This window comes from Oncorhynchus clarkii, chromosome 9 (assembly GCF_045791955.1).
Source record: "Oncorhynchus clarkii lewisi isolate Uvic-CL-2024 chromosome 9, UVic_Ocla_1.0, whole genome shotgun sequence".
Lineage (NCBI taxonomy): Eukaryota > Metazoa > Chordata > Actinopteri > Salmoniformes > Salmonidae > Oncorhynchus > Oncorhynchus clarkii.
In genome coordinates, this window is record NC_092155.1 from 15,085,896 (window position 1) to 15,099,407 (window position 13,512).

At 41.0% G+C, this 13,512-nt stretch overlaps 1 pseudogene; it reads right to left on the bottom strand.

The window, feature by feature from the left end:
- Positions 1–607: 607 nt before the first annotated feature.
- The window catches only part of LOC139415963 (fucolectin-like), a 246,422-nt pseudogene continuing 233,517 nt past the window's right edge, over positions 608–13,512 (bottom strand).

Below are 13,512 nucleotides of genomic sequence, written 5' to 3' on the forward strand. Positions count from 1 at the left end.
CCAAATAAAGTGTTACAATTTTTTTTAAATGTAATAGAATTTCTTAAAGATTACAATATGGCGCCAGATAGTTTTATGGACAACATTATTATCTTGTACTTTGAATATTGAACTGCATCTGTTGTGTTCCGTGCCTTTACGGAAAGTCTAATGTTGACATGACTAAACAAGGTACAAGAAGATAATCTATGATTCACTTGTTGCTAAGGCAACAAACTGACGTGATAGATTTTAACAGACTGCATCCATAAAGTATAGTGACGAAGAGACTGAAGAGACACACGCAGACAGACCGTGGACAGGAAGTCACTTCACCGAAACAAGACTAACTGAGATATCCTACTATTAAGAGGTGAGTGATACTTTTTACCGTAGTATCTCAAAATAGTTACATTCTTTTCCTGTATGTGTTTCTCTCTATTTCTAATGTTATTGGAAAGTGGTAGCTTTTGAATGCACCACTAGCTGAAACAAAACATTTCCACCAGTGGTGAAAAAAGTATTACATTGTCATACTTGATTAAAAGGATCACGACTCAGGATGAGACCCACCTGCAGAGAGTTCGAATCACAGATGTTTATTTACAAAACAGGAGGCAGGCAAACGACAGGTCAAGGGCAGGCAGAGGTCAGTAATCCACAGCAGTGTCAGAAAGGTACAGAACGGCAGGTAGGTTCAGGGCAGGCAGAATGGTCAAAACCAGAAGAACTAGACAACATGGACTAGAGAGAACAGGAGTACAGAAAAACACGCTGGTAGGCTTGACGAGACAAACTATCAACAGACAAACAGAAAACAGGTATGATGTCATGACGCCATGTTTACAGTATACAGTTGAAGTCAGAAGTTAACATACACCTTAGCCAAATACATTTAAACTCTGTTTTTCACCATTTCTGACACTTAATCTGAGTGAAAATTCCCTGTCTTAGGTCAGTTAGGATCACCACTTTATTTAAAGAATGTGAAATGTCAGAATAATAGTAGAGAGAATGATTTATTTCAGCTTTAATTTCTTTCATCACATTCCCAGTGGGTCTGAAGTTAACATACACTCAATTAGTATTTGGTAACATTGCCTTTAAATTGTTTAACTTGGGTCAAACGTTTCAGGTAGCCTTCCACAAGCTTCCCAAAATAAGTTGGGTGAATTTTGGCCCATTCCTCCAGACAGAGCTGGTGTAACTGAGTCAGGTTTGTCGGCCTCCTTGCTTGCACATTCTTTTTCAGTTCTGACCACACATTTCCTATAGGATTGAGGTCAGGGCTTTGATGGCCACTCCAATAGATTGAGTTTGCTGTCCGTAAGCCATTTTGCCACAACTTTGGATGTATGCTTGCGGTCATTGTCCATTTGGAAGACCCATTTGCGACCAAGCTTTAACTTCCTGACTGATGTATTGAGATGTTGCTTCAATATATCCACATAATTGTCCTCCCTGATGATGCCATCTATTTTGTGAAGTGCACCAGGCTCTCCTGCAGCAAAGCACCCCCACAACATGATGCTGCCACCCCAGTGATTCACGGTTGGGATGGTGTTCTTCGGCTTGCAAGCCTCCCCCTTTTTCCTCCAAACATAATGATGGTCATTATGGCCAAACAGTTCTATTTTTGTTTCATCCAACCAAAGGACATTTCTCCAAAAAGTGCGGTCTTTGTCCCTTCTCCTTTACCCAAATCCAAAATAGCAGATGTTCTGAAAGAGCTGCAAAACCTGGACCCGTACAAATCAGCTGGGCTTGACAATCTGGACCCTCTATTTCTGAAACTATCCGCCAGCATTGTCGCAACCCCTATTACCAGCCTGTTCAACCTCTCTTTGATATCGTCTGAGATCCCCAAGGATTGGAAAGCTGCCCCAGTCATCCCCCTCTTCAAAGGGGGAGACACCCTGGACCCAAACTGTTACAGACCTATATTCATCCTGCCCTGCCTATCTAAGGTCTTCGAAAGCCAAGTCAACTAACAGGTCACTGACCATCTCGAATCCCACCGTACCTTCTCCGCTGTGCAATCTGGTTTCCGAGCCGGTCACGGGTGCACCTCAGCCACGCTCAAGGTACCAAACGATATCATAACCGCCATCGATAAAAGACAGTACTGTGCAGCAGTCTTGATCAACCTGGTCAAGGCTTTAGACTCTGTCAATCACCATATTCTTATCGGCAGACTCAGTAGCCTCGGTTTTTCTAATGACTGCCTTGCCTGGTTCACCAACTACTTTGCAGACAGAGTTCAGTGTGTCAAATCGGAGGGCATGTTGTCCGGTCCTCTGGCAGTCTCTATGGGGGTGCCACAGGGTTCAATTCTCGGGCCGACTCTTTTCTCTGTATATATCAATGATGTTGCTCTTGCTGCGGGCGATTCCCTGATCCACCTCTACGCAGACAACACCATTCTGTATACTTCTGGCCCTTCCTTGGACACTGTGCTATCTAACCTCCAAACGAGCTTCAATACCATACAACACTCCTTCCGGGGCCTCCAACTACTCTTAAACGCTAGTAAAACCAAATGCATGCTTTTCAACTGTTCGCTGCCTGCACCCGCACGCCCGACTAGCGTCACCACCCTGGATGGTTCCGACCTAGAATATGTGGACATCTATAAGTACCTAGGTGTCTGGCTAGACTGTAAACTCTCCTTCCAGACTCATATCAAACATCTCCAATCTAAAATCAAATCTAGAGTCGGCTTTCTATTCCGCAACAAAGCCTCCTTCACTCATGCCGCCAAACCTACCCTAGTAAAACTGACTATCTTACCGATCCTCGACTTCGGCGATGTCATCTACAAAATAGCTTCCAATACTCTACTCAGCAAACTGGATGCAGTTTATCACAGTGCCATCCGTTTTGTTACTAAAGCACCTTATATCACCCACCACTGCGACCTGTATGCTCTAGTCGGCTGGCCCTCACTACATATTCGTCGCCAGACCCACTGGCTCCAGGTCATCTACAAGTCCATACTAGGTAAAGCTCCGCCTTATCTCAGTTCACTGGTCACAATGGCAACACCCACCCATAGCACGCGCTCCAGCAGGTGTATCTCCCTGATCATCCCTAAAGCCAACACCTCATTTGGCCGCCTTTCCTTTAAGTTCTCTGCTGCCTGTGACTTGGTTGGAGACTTTTATCTCCCTCACCAACTTCAAACATCTGCTATCTGAGCAGCTAACCGATCGCTGCAGCTGTACATAGTCCATCGATAAATAGCCCACCCAATTTACCTACCTCATCCCCATACTGTTTATATTTATTTACTTTTCTGCTCTTTTGCACACCAGTATCTCTACCTTTACATGACCATCCGATCATTTATCACTCCAGTGTTAATCTGCAAAATTGTAATTATTCGCCTACTTCCTCATGCCTTTTGCACACAATGCTACCTAATATAATGTTTACATACCCTACATTATTAATCTCATATGTATTCGTATATAAGGTAGTAGTTTTGGAATTGTTAGCTAGATTACTTGTTGGTTATTACTGCATTGTCGGAACTAGAAGCACAAGCATTTCACTACACTCGCATTAACATCTACTAACCATGTGTATGTGACAAATAAAATTTGATTTGATTATCTTTTTTTTCTACTGTGTTATTGACTTGTTAATTGTTGACTCCATGTGTAACTCTGTGTTGTTGTCTGTTCACACTGCTACGCTTTATCTTGGCCAGGTCGCAGTTGTAAATGAGAACTTGTTCTCAACTGGCCTACCTGGTTAAATAAAGGTGAAATAAAAAATAAATAAATAAAAATGTGCAGATGCAAACCGTAGTCTGGCTTTTTTATGGCGGTTTTGTAGCAGTGGCTTCTTCCTTGCTGAGCGGCCATTCAGGTTATGTCAATATAGGACTTGTTTTACTGTGGATATAGATAATTTTGTACCCGTTTCCTCCATCATTTTCACAAGGTCCTTTGCTGTTGTTCTGGGATTGATTTGCATTTTTCACACCAAAGTACGTTAATCTCTAGGAGACAGAATGCGTCTCCTTCCCGAGCGGTATGACGGCTGCGTGGTCCCATGGTGTTTATACTTGCATACTATTGTTTGTGAAGATGAACGTGGTACCTTCAGGCGTTTGGATATTGCTATCAGGGATGAACCAGACTTGTGGTGGTCTAATCTCGTTATTTTGTTATTCTTATTGAGCTATTCGTGTGCAAAGCTGTCATCACGGCAAAGGGTGCCTACTTTGAAGACTCTCAAATATAAAATATATTTGGATTTGTTCAATAGTTATTACTATTTCATAGTTTTGATGTCTTCACTATTATGCAACAATGTAGAAAACAGTCAAAATAAAGAAGAACCCTGGAATGAGTAGGTGTGTCCAAACTTTTGACTGGTACTGTATGTAATGTATTGTCATAAACAATAACATTTTAAAGACTAATAAGGCTGATGGAACTGTTCATCAGTTCTAGGAAAAAACGTGCAAAGGTAAAAGGGTTCTCACTTCAAATTTTTCTTCCACTTTGACATGAGTATTTTGTGTAGATCGTTGACAAAAAAAGAAAGACAAATACATTTAAATCTCAAAGTCAAGGGGTGTGAAGGCACGGAATGTTCTGATCTAGTGTGAACTACATAAAGCTAACGCTTCATATGAAAGTGAAGATAGTTGCAGATAATTTACATGTAAGAATGCTGTAAACTTCCACCTCACACAGAGTGAGAATCTTGTTCTGTCCAGGGATCACCATAACAACATAGCGACCGTCCATCTCATTACACTGGAAGCTGTTCGTCTCTCCTGCTGGGATGTTGGAGATGACAACACATCTGAAGGAAAGAGTGAAACACAGAGAGAGAGAAACACCGAGAGAGAAGGGGTGGAGGAGAGAGAGAGAGGGGAAGGGGAGAGCGAGAGGGGAAGGGGGAGAGCGACAGCAGGAAAGAGAAAGGGGGGTGGAGAGAGGGATGGGTGGTGCGGGAAGAGGGAGAGTTAGGGGGAGGGCATGGGGGAGAGAGAGCGTGAGCGAAAGAGTGAGGGGTGGGGGTGGTGGTGAGAGAGAGAATCGCCAGAGAGCGAGCACGAGAGCGAGAGAGAGCACGCGAGAGAGAGCGAGAGGAAAGATAAGGAAGGGGGCGGGAGGGGGGGAGATAGAGGGGGGGGGTCGGGGGGAGAGATGGGAGAAGGGGAGAGAAAGCATGAGAGTGAATGAGGACTCTTCAATGTACCACACAGAATACAAGCAGTCTGTTAAATATACACAGTGTACAAAACATTAAGAACACCTTCCTAATATTGCCCTCAGAACAGCCTCAATTCGTTGGAACATGGACTCTACAAAGTGTCGACAGCATTCCTCAGGGATGCTGGCCCATGTTGACTCCAATTGTCACGCCCTGACCTGAGTATTCTTTGTTTTCTTTATTGTTTTGGTTAGGTCAGGGTGTGACATGGGTGATGTATGTGTTTCTTGTACTATCTAGGGGTTTTGTAGGTTTATGGGGTGTTTTTACCATCTAGGTGTTTATATATGTCTATGTTGCCTAGATTGCTTCTCAATTAGAGGCAGGTGTTTATCGTTGTCTCTGATTGGGAACCATATTTAGGCAGCCATCTTCTTTGGGTATTTCGTGGGTTATTGTCTGTGTTAGTTGCCTGTGTCTGCACTATTCATATATAGCTTCACATTTGTTTTGTTTAAGTGTTCTTCGTTAAATAAATACGGGGAATGTATTCTCATCACGCTGCGTCTTGGTCTGCTCACTACGACATGACACCAATGATTTCCACAGTTGTGTCAAGTTTGCGGGATTTCCTTTGGGAGGAGGACCCTTCTTGATACACATGGGAAACTGTGGATGAAAAATCCAGCAAACTGGTGCGCCAGCCTGGCACCTATGTACTACCATACCCCGTTCAAAGGCACATACATCTTTAGTCTTGCCCTTTCACCCTCTGAATGGCCCAAACACACAATCCATGTCTCAGTTGTCTTTTAAATCCTTCTTTAACATGTCTCCACACCGTCATCTACACTGATTGAAGTGGATTTAACAAGTGACATCAATAAAGGATCATATCTTTCACCTGGATTCACCTGGTCAGTCTGTCTTCCTGTGTCTGGCTGGCTGCAGATTTCTGAAGAATCATGACAGAAAGGATAAGATTTCCTTGTGGTCATGGTTTTAGATTCCACTTCCCTAGAGTAGGGTTCTCCAAACTCTGTCCTGGGCAGGTGTTCGTAAAGTTTTGTACACTCAGTGGGTTTCACATATAGCCACTGAACAGCTACAGAAGCACGGATGAAGACCAATGTATCCAAATACTTTCAAGACAGGACATAAAAGTGTACAGATGTCTATGTATCACCTGGGGTTGTTGATGCCGTTGTTCTCCAGTGAGTTACCGATGCGGATCTCAGCACCATCAAGTCTCTCAGGAACAACATCTCCTCTGTTGGTGATGGTGACAGCTGTCACTCTGTACACATCCAGCAGGTCCACTCTCCGCCAGGGGTTGGTCTCCTGTTCAGTGTGTGTGCAGGATATTTTGTGATAGTTTGATTCTCTGTTGCCATCAATGGCATTGTTAGCCTGGCCATCCCCATATAGTGATGACTGGGTGGCCACTCCTTTCACCGCGACATTTACTACAGGGATAAAGAAAAAAAACATTTTAACACAGAAATGTCAAATGAAATCACACGTGACACGACATATGGTTAATTGAATCCTGGTTGAACCTTTGCTAATAATCTTAGTGTTCACATTTAACATTGTCACGTCTACTCCCGCTCCACGTCGTTGGTTCACTAACCACCGGTCCAGGAAAGCCATCATTTTGCCACACCTGGACTTCATCACTACCCTGACTACTCCCCTTTTATTTAGCCCTCAGTGGTCATCAGTCCTGAGGTGTTGTTTTTTTCATGTCCGCGGTCAGTACGTTTCTCACGTTTGTTCCTTTGCATCCGTTCATTGTTAAATTCACCTTCTGCGTCTGCTTTCTGACTCCCGCTGTATATGTTACAAACATATTGTAGATATGGCAACTTCCTATTTCCCAATGACAACCTATAATATCCTTAATAATATAATATGAAAAAGTTGTCAATCTATTGGGATTTAAAATAATAATGTAGAATAAAACATTATGACAATAAAATAGACTTTTGTATATCACCTGTTGAAGCGCTGGCCATCCGGGCTAGCAACACAACACCTGTGAATAAGTAATAATTTGCGTACATCAGAATCATCAAACTAGCTTCACCATACAGTGTGTCATTTTGCACTATTGATAACAGTAGTTGCAGAGGCACGATAGTGAACCAGAGGTATGATTACCAACTGTTGCTATGTAATGTAAAAACATGTAAAAATGTAATGTAATGTAAAAACAACAAAGGTTGAACAAAATTTCTATAAGCAACCCCAAAAACAATTTCTCCGGGATACCGTCTCCTGGGCTTCCTGTCGGGAACACAAACTCAATCCCTCATTTTAGCTCAGGTAACCGTGGAAGTCACCTCACTTCCCCCAGTGTGCTGCCCTTCTGGCAGCTTTATGGGCATTGCACAGCTGGTGAGCAATCCGCCCTTGATTTACTCACCAGCTCCCAATCAGCCCCAATTAGTCCTGTCCGGAGGGCCCGTCGAGACCTGGCATGTCCAGCAGATGAAGCCATCGCCTATTGATTTATACTTGATCTGTTACCAGACCTCGACAAGTCTCCCCCTGGTGGCTGACCTGCTGTACGCCACAAGGTATAATACTGAAAGCGAGGCAGTATTGGCTGCCGTTGTGCCAATAATCATACGCATGCAGTTGTTTGTCGGCATACTGAAATTACTCAGAAGATATTTACCTATTAAGGAGCCGTGAGACTGACTCCACTGCATGGTTAATGGTGGAGGCTTCATTCAACCACTTGTCTCCTGTCTGTAAAGACAAAAGCACATACAGCCCATGCATACATAACATACTTTATGGTCTCCAGTTACCAACTGTATACAGCTAGCTAGGATGCAATCAAGGTCAGTCTGACCTCCTCAACAGTCATGTATCTCCTAATGCCCTGTAAATTAGAGGTGACTCTATGCTGATATCTTTCAAATTAGAATTGGCCTCACTTGGAATAATAGCAAAACCAAACTGAACTGACATAATTATTTACATTATATTCTAGAAACTACTGTTAATCAAATATGAACATTTTACATGTCAAAGCAGCTTGTTTATAACACCCAATGATTTACATTTAAATGATGTCATAGAAAGAAAGTTAACCCAATATGAAAATGTTAAATGACTAAGTGGTTTTTATAGTACCATCCCAGTGATGTCTATATTATCAGTGGTGTTGGAGGGCCAGTAGGAGGCCCTGTTTCCTCTGGTCTAAAAAACGAATATCCCAATGGCCCAGGGCAGTGATTGGGGACATTGCCCTGTGTAGGGTGCCGTCTTTCAGATGGGACATTAAACAGGTGTCCTGACTCTCTGTGGTCACTAAAGATCCCATGGCACTTATAAGAGTAGGGGTGTTAACCCTGGTGTCCTGACTAAATTCCCAATCTGGCCACCTAATCATACCTAGCTTGCATATTGTCTCATTCATCACCCCTCCTCTCCCATGTAACTATTCTCCAGGTTGTTGCTGGAAATGAGAATGCATTCTCAGTCAACTTATCTAGTAAAATAAATAAATAAAAATATATAGACCTGCAAGCACACATGCATGTCCAAAGGCCTGCCCACATTCACAACCGCACCCAAATACAGACGCACCCACTCCTGCACCCAAAGCAATACAGTGTAAACAAGCTAAGGAAAAAGAGCAACATTGGTAGTATGTTGAAAACAGCAACATTGGTAGTATGTTGAAAACAGCAACATTGGTAGTATGTTGAAAACAGCAACATTGGTAGTAGAGGTCGACCGACTATGATTTTTCAACGCCGATACCGATTATTGGAGGACCAAAAAAAGCCGATACCGATTAATTGGCCGATTTTACATATATATATGTATATATATATATATATATATATTTGTAATAATGACAATTACAACAATACTGAATGAACAATGAAAACCTTTATTTTAACTTAATATAATACATCAATAAAATCAATTGTCTCAGATAATTAATGAAACATGTTCAATTTGTTTTAAATAATGCAAAAACAAAGTGTTGGAGAAGAAAGTTCCGTATTTTATCTAACGGGTGGCATCCATAAGTCTAAATATTGCTGTTACATTGCACAACCTTCAATGGTATGTCATAATTACGTAAAATTCTGGCAAATTAGATCGCAACGAGCCAGGCGGCCAAAACTGTTGCACATACCCTGACTCTGCGTGCAATGAACGCAAGAGAAGTGACACAATTTCCCTAGTTTAATATTGCCTGCTAACATGAATTTCTTTAAACTAAATATGCAGGTTAAAAAAAATATATACTTCTGTGTATTGATTTTAAGAAAGGCATTGATGTTTATGGTTAAGTATATTCGTGCAACGATTGTGCTTTTTTCACAAATGCGCTTTTGTTAAATCATCCCCCGTTTGGCGAAGTTGGCTGTCTTTGTTCGCAACGAGCCACGCGGCCCAAACTGCTGCATATACCCTGACTCTGTTGCACAGAACGCAAGAGAAGTGACACAATTTCCCTAGTTAAAATAAATTAATGTTAGCAGGCAATATTAACTAAATATGCAGGTTTAAAAATATATACTTGTGTATTGATTTTAAGAAAGGCGTTGATGTTTATGGTTAGGTACACATTGGTGCAACGACAGTGCTTTTTTGCAAATGCACTTGTTACATCACCCGTTTGGCAAAGTAGGCTGTGATTCAATGATAAATTAACAGGCACTGCATCGATTATATGCAATGCAGGACAAGCTAGATAAACTAGTAATATCATCAACCATGTGTAGTTAACTAGTGATTATGTTGATTGTGATTGTGTCCAAAAATGACGATTACCGATTGTTATGAAAACTTGAAATCGGCCCTAATCGGCCAACTCGATTAATCGGTTGACCTCTAATTGGTAGTATGTTTAAAACAGCAATATTGGTAGTATCTAGAAAACACCAACATTGGTAACATGTATAATACAATAACAGTAATGATGATGCCCATCTGCAATACAGTTATACTTAAACAGGTGTACTTATGACTATCTGATTATCTGGCATTTCAAATTGGATAAAACAAAATACAGTCTACTGTACAGTTTGAACCAACTTAGTGGCCTTGTTAGAGTGTCCACCCTGAGGTTGGGGGTTCATTCCCCGGTCAAGTCATACTGTACCAAACCTGAAAAAAATGGGACACTATGCCTCTCTACATGGCACTCAGTATTAAGGAGAGGGATTAGGGGTAAGGCTCTGTGATAGCCTAGTGTCCTGTAAAGGGGAGAGTTTTGTACTGTACATCAAGCTGCCTCACACTACAGAAGCAGGCGATGGGTACCATAGGGCAGGAGCCTAACACTGACTTACAGTCATCACTAGCAACTACAAACAGATGACTAGAAAAAATAAGACAAATAAAAAATAACAATTTTGCCAAACCCTTTTTAAATTAGTTAACTGATTATTGAGCAATGTCGAAAATCTGATTCTTAGCACTTTTGGAGAATGTAGCAATGCTAGTGGAAATCAAGTGATGTAAAAATACTTTAAAACCTTTTCACATGTACCAGCACACGGGTGTGATCATTCTACAGTGGTACCTGTAGTGTACGATCAAACCGGTGTGATTAGAATGCTTCTTTAGGACGTCCAGTTTTGGTATAAGGAAACTATCAGCATTTGAGATGGCCACACTGTTTTTTTTCAGAAACATTTTGCACAAACACAGTCCTTACAAAGTTATGTCCAGAATGTGAGCAGTTTATTTTTGGATGCAATGTTTAGACATTCACAGAAGTAGCTACAGCATAACACAATCATCCAAAACGGAAAAATGAAGGCTACATTTGTCCTAGCAATGAGGAAAGATGTACATAACACAAACGGTCATATTTTTATAACTCTCGGCTGGCAGAAACTACAATATGAATTAGCTAATAACAATAACTATTTCTAATTAATCACATCATGGATGAACTCACCATTGATCGAAATAAGTGAGTAAAACACTTTCTATAAATCGGAAGTAATCCTACGATGGGTAGTTTGTGCAAGCTAGCACGAGGACGCGCTCTTTGAAAGCACAGTCGATAGCGCGCCGGACCTCTAGAAGGTCGAGGGTTCAAGACCCTCCTGCTGTTTCATTACAATACTGTAGGTGCCTACAGTGGAAACGACAACACGATATACAGAAAATAAGGAACTTACTTTGATATGAACGCACACATGTCCAAAGTGATTATGTGTAAGGAAAACAAAAAGAAGGCAAGCACTCACCAGCAAGAAAATTTTCCAATTCTTGCAAGACTGTGCAAATATATGCATACTTGATCTGCACATTCATGAGTGAAGTGCGGTGGGCACTCCTGGAATAGAGAAATTTATACATCTCAGTAAAGTAAAGCCTCAAACATGAATTATCCGCAACGCAGAAATGGGCCAGTTCTATGTGAATTAATGAGGAGGCAGAACACACCTCAATTCAACCTGTTGTTAGAAAATACAACTTGTTAGATAATAATTTGAAATTGACAAGTTGAAAGATGGCCAATAGATATTTATCAGGCAGCGCATGTTAACTGTCATGTTGCGTAAAATCACATTTTGGAACAGTGAGCGCATTCTGACATTACGTGCATAAAACAACTCATGCTGGGGAGACCTTTAGAGATATTTGGAACTCAGGTGTGTATCTTTACTTTACCACTTATATTTTTTAAGAACTTTTACTCCACTACATTCTAAAAGAAATTAATGTATTTTTTACTCCATACATTTTCCCTGACACCCATAAGCACTTGTTACATTTTGAATGCTTAGCAGGACAGGAAAATTGCCCAAATCATGCACTTATCAAGAGAACATTCCAGGTCATCTCTAATGCCTCTGATCTGGCGGAGTAACTAAACACAAACGCCTCATTTGTAAATTATGTCTGAGTGTTGGTGTGTGTCCCCTGGCTATCTGAAAAAATATATAAATAATAATAATTGAAATTATGTTTCCTTTTCTTGTACTTTTTGTCACACCCTGATCTAAAAGCTACCACTTTCCAATAACATTAGAAATTGAGAGAAACACATACAGGAAAAGAATGTAACTATTTTGAGATAGATTGGTAAAAAGAATCACTCACCTCTTAATAGTAGGATATCTCAGTCAGTCTTGATCAGTGAAGTGACTCCTCTCTCCAAGGTCTGCCTGCATGTCTCTTCATCACTATACTTTATGGAGGAAGTCTGATAATCTATCACGTCAATTTATGTTGCCTTAGCAACATGTAAATCATGGCTTCTCCTCTTGTACTCCGTTTAGTCAATGTCAACATATTACTCTCCGTAAAGGCATGGAACACAACAGATGCATTTCAATATTCAAAGTACAAGAAGACAATGTTGTCCATAAAACTCTCTTGACCCTTATTCTAATCTTTAAGTAAATATATTGAATACTTTTTTTTGTAGCACTTTTTTAGATAAGTCCCCCTACATACGGTTTCTCAACAAACTTTAAGAAATTGTTAATCTGACTATTCACTAACCTTAGCCCTAACCTTACCATAACCTATCCCTGTCCCCCAACCATAACTCTAACCCTAACCTTAAACGCCAAACCTGGCCCTAACCCTAACAAGTTGCTGCACATGAACAGAGTTGCAATTGTTAGTTGATTGATATTGCATTTTACACCCTAACTAGTGTTAAGGTGAGCCTCTGGAGCTACACAGCGCCTCTCTATGGCCGTCTGCTGCTATAGAAAATCCACACTGTTTCAGGACCTGAGAGGGCAGAGAGAGACGAGAGAGGCAACTTGGTTTCTAAACCATATAGGGGAGGAAATGAAATAAAAAATAAAGAATGAAATAAAAAATATAAAGAAAAAGTTTACTTGTGTCACGTTCTGACCTTAGTTCTGTTGTTATGTCTTTGTTTTAGTATGGTCAGGGCGTGAGTTGGGTGGGTTGTCTATGTTCCTTTTTCTATGTTTTGGGATTTCTGTGTTTGGCCTGGTATGGTTCTCAATCAGAGGCAGCTGTCAATCGTTGTCCCTGATTGAGAACCATACTTAGGTAGCCTGGTTTCACTGTTGAGTTGTGGGTGATTATTTTCCGTGTCAGTGTTTGTGCCACACGGGTTTCGTTTGTTTTGGTCTTTCACTTTGTTATTTTGTATATTGTAGTGTTCAGTTGTACATATTAAAATGGACACTTACCACGCTGCAAATTGGTCCGAAATCTCATATCTCTCCTCGTCAGAAGAAGAGGACGAGCGTTACAACTTGGAGGGAGGAGATTATATTCTGTTGCAATAAAATTCAAGAGTAGAGTTACTTTGCTTCTGGATTCTGATCATAAATCATAATGAGGAAACATTTAATTAGAGCTTTCTTGTTGTGGGTT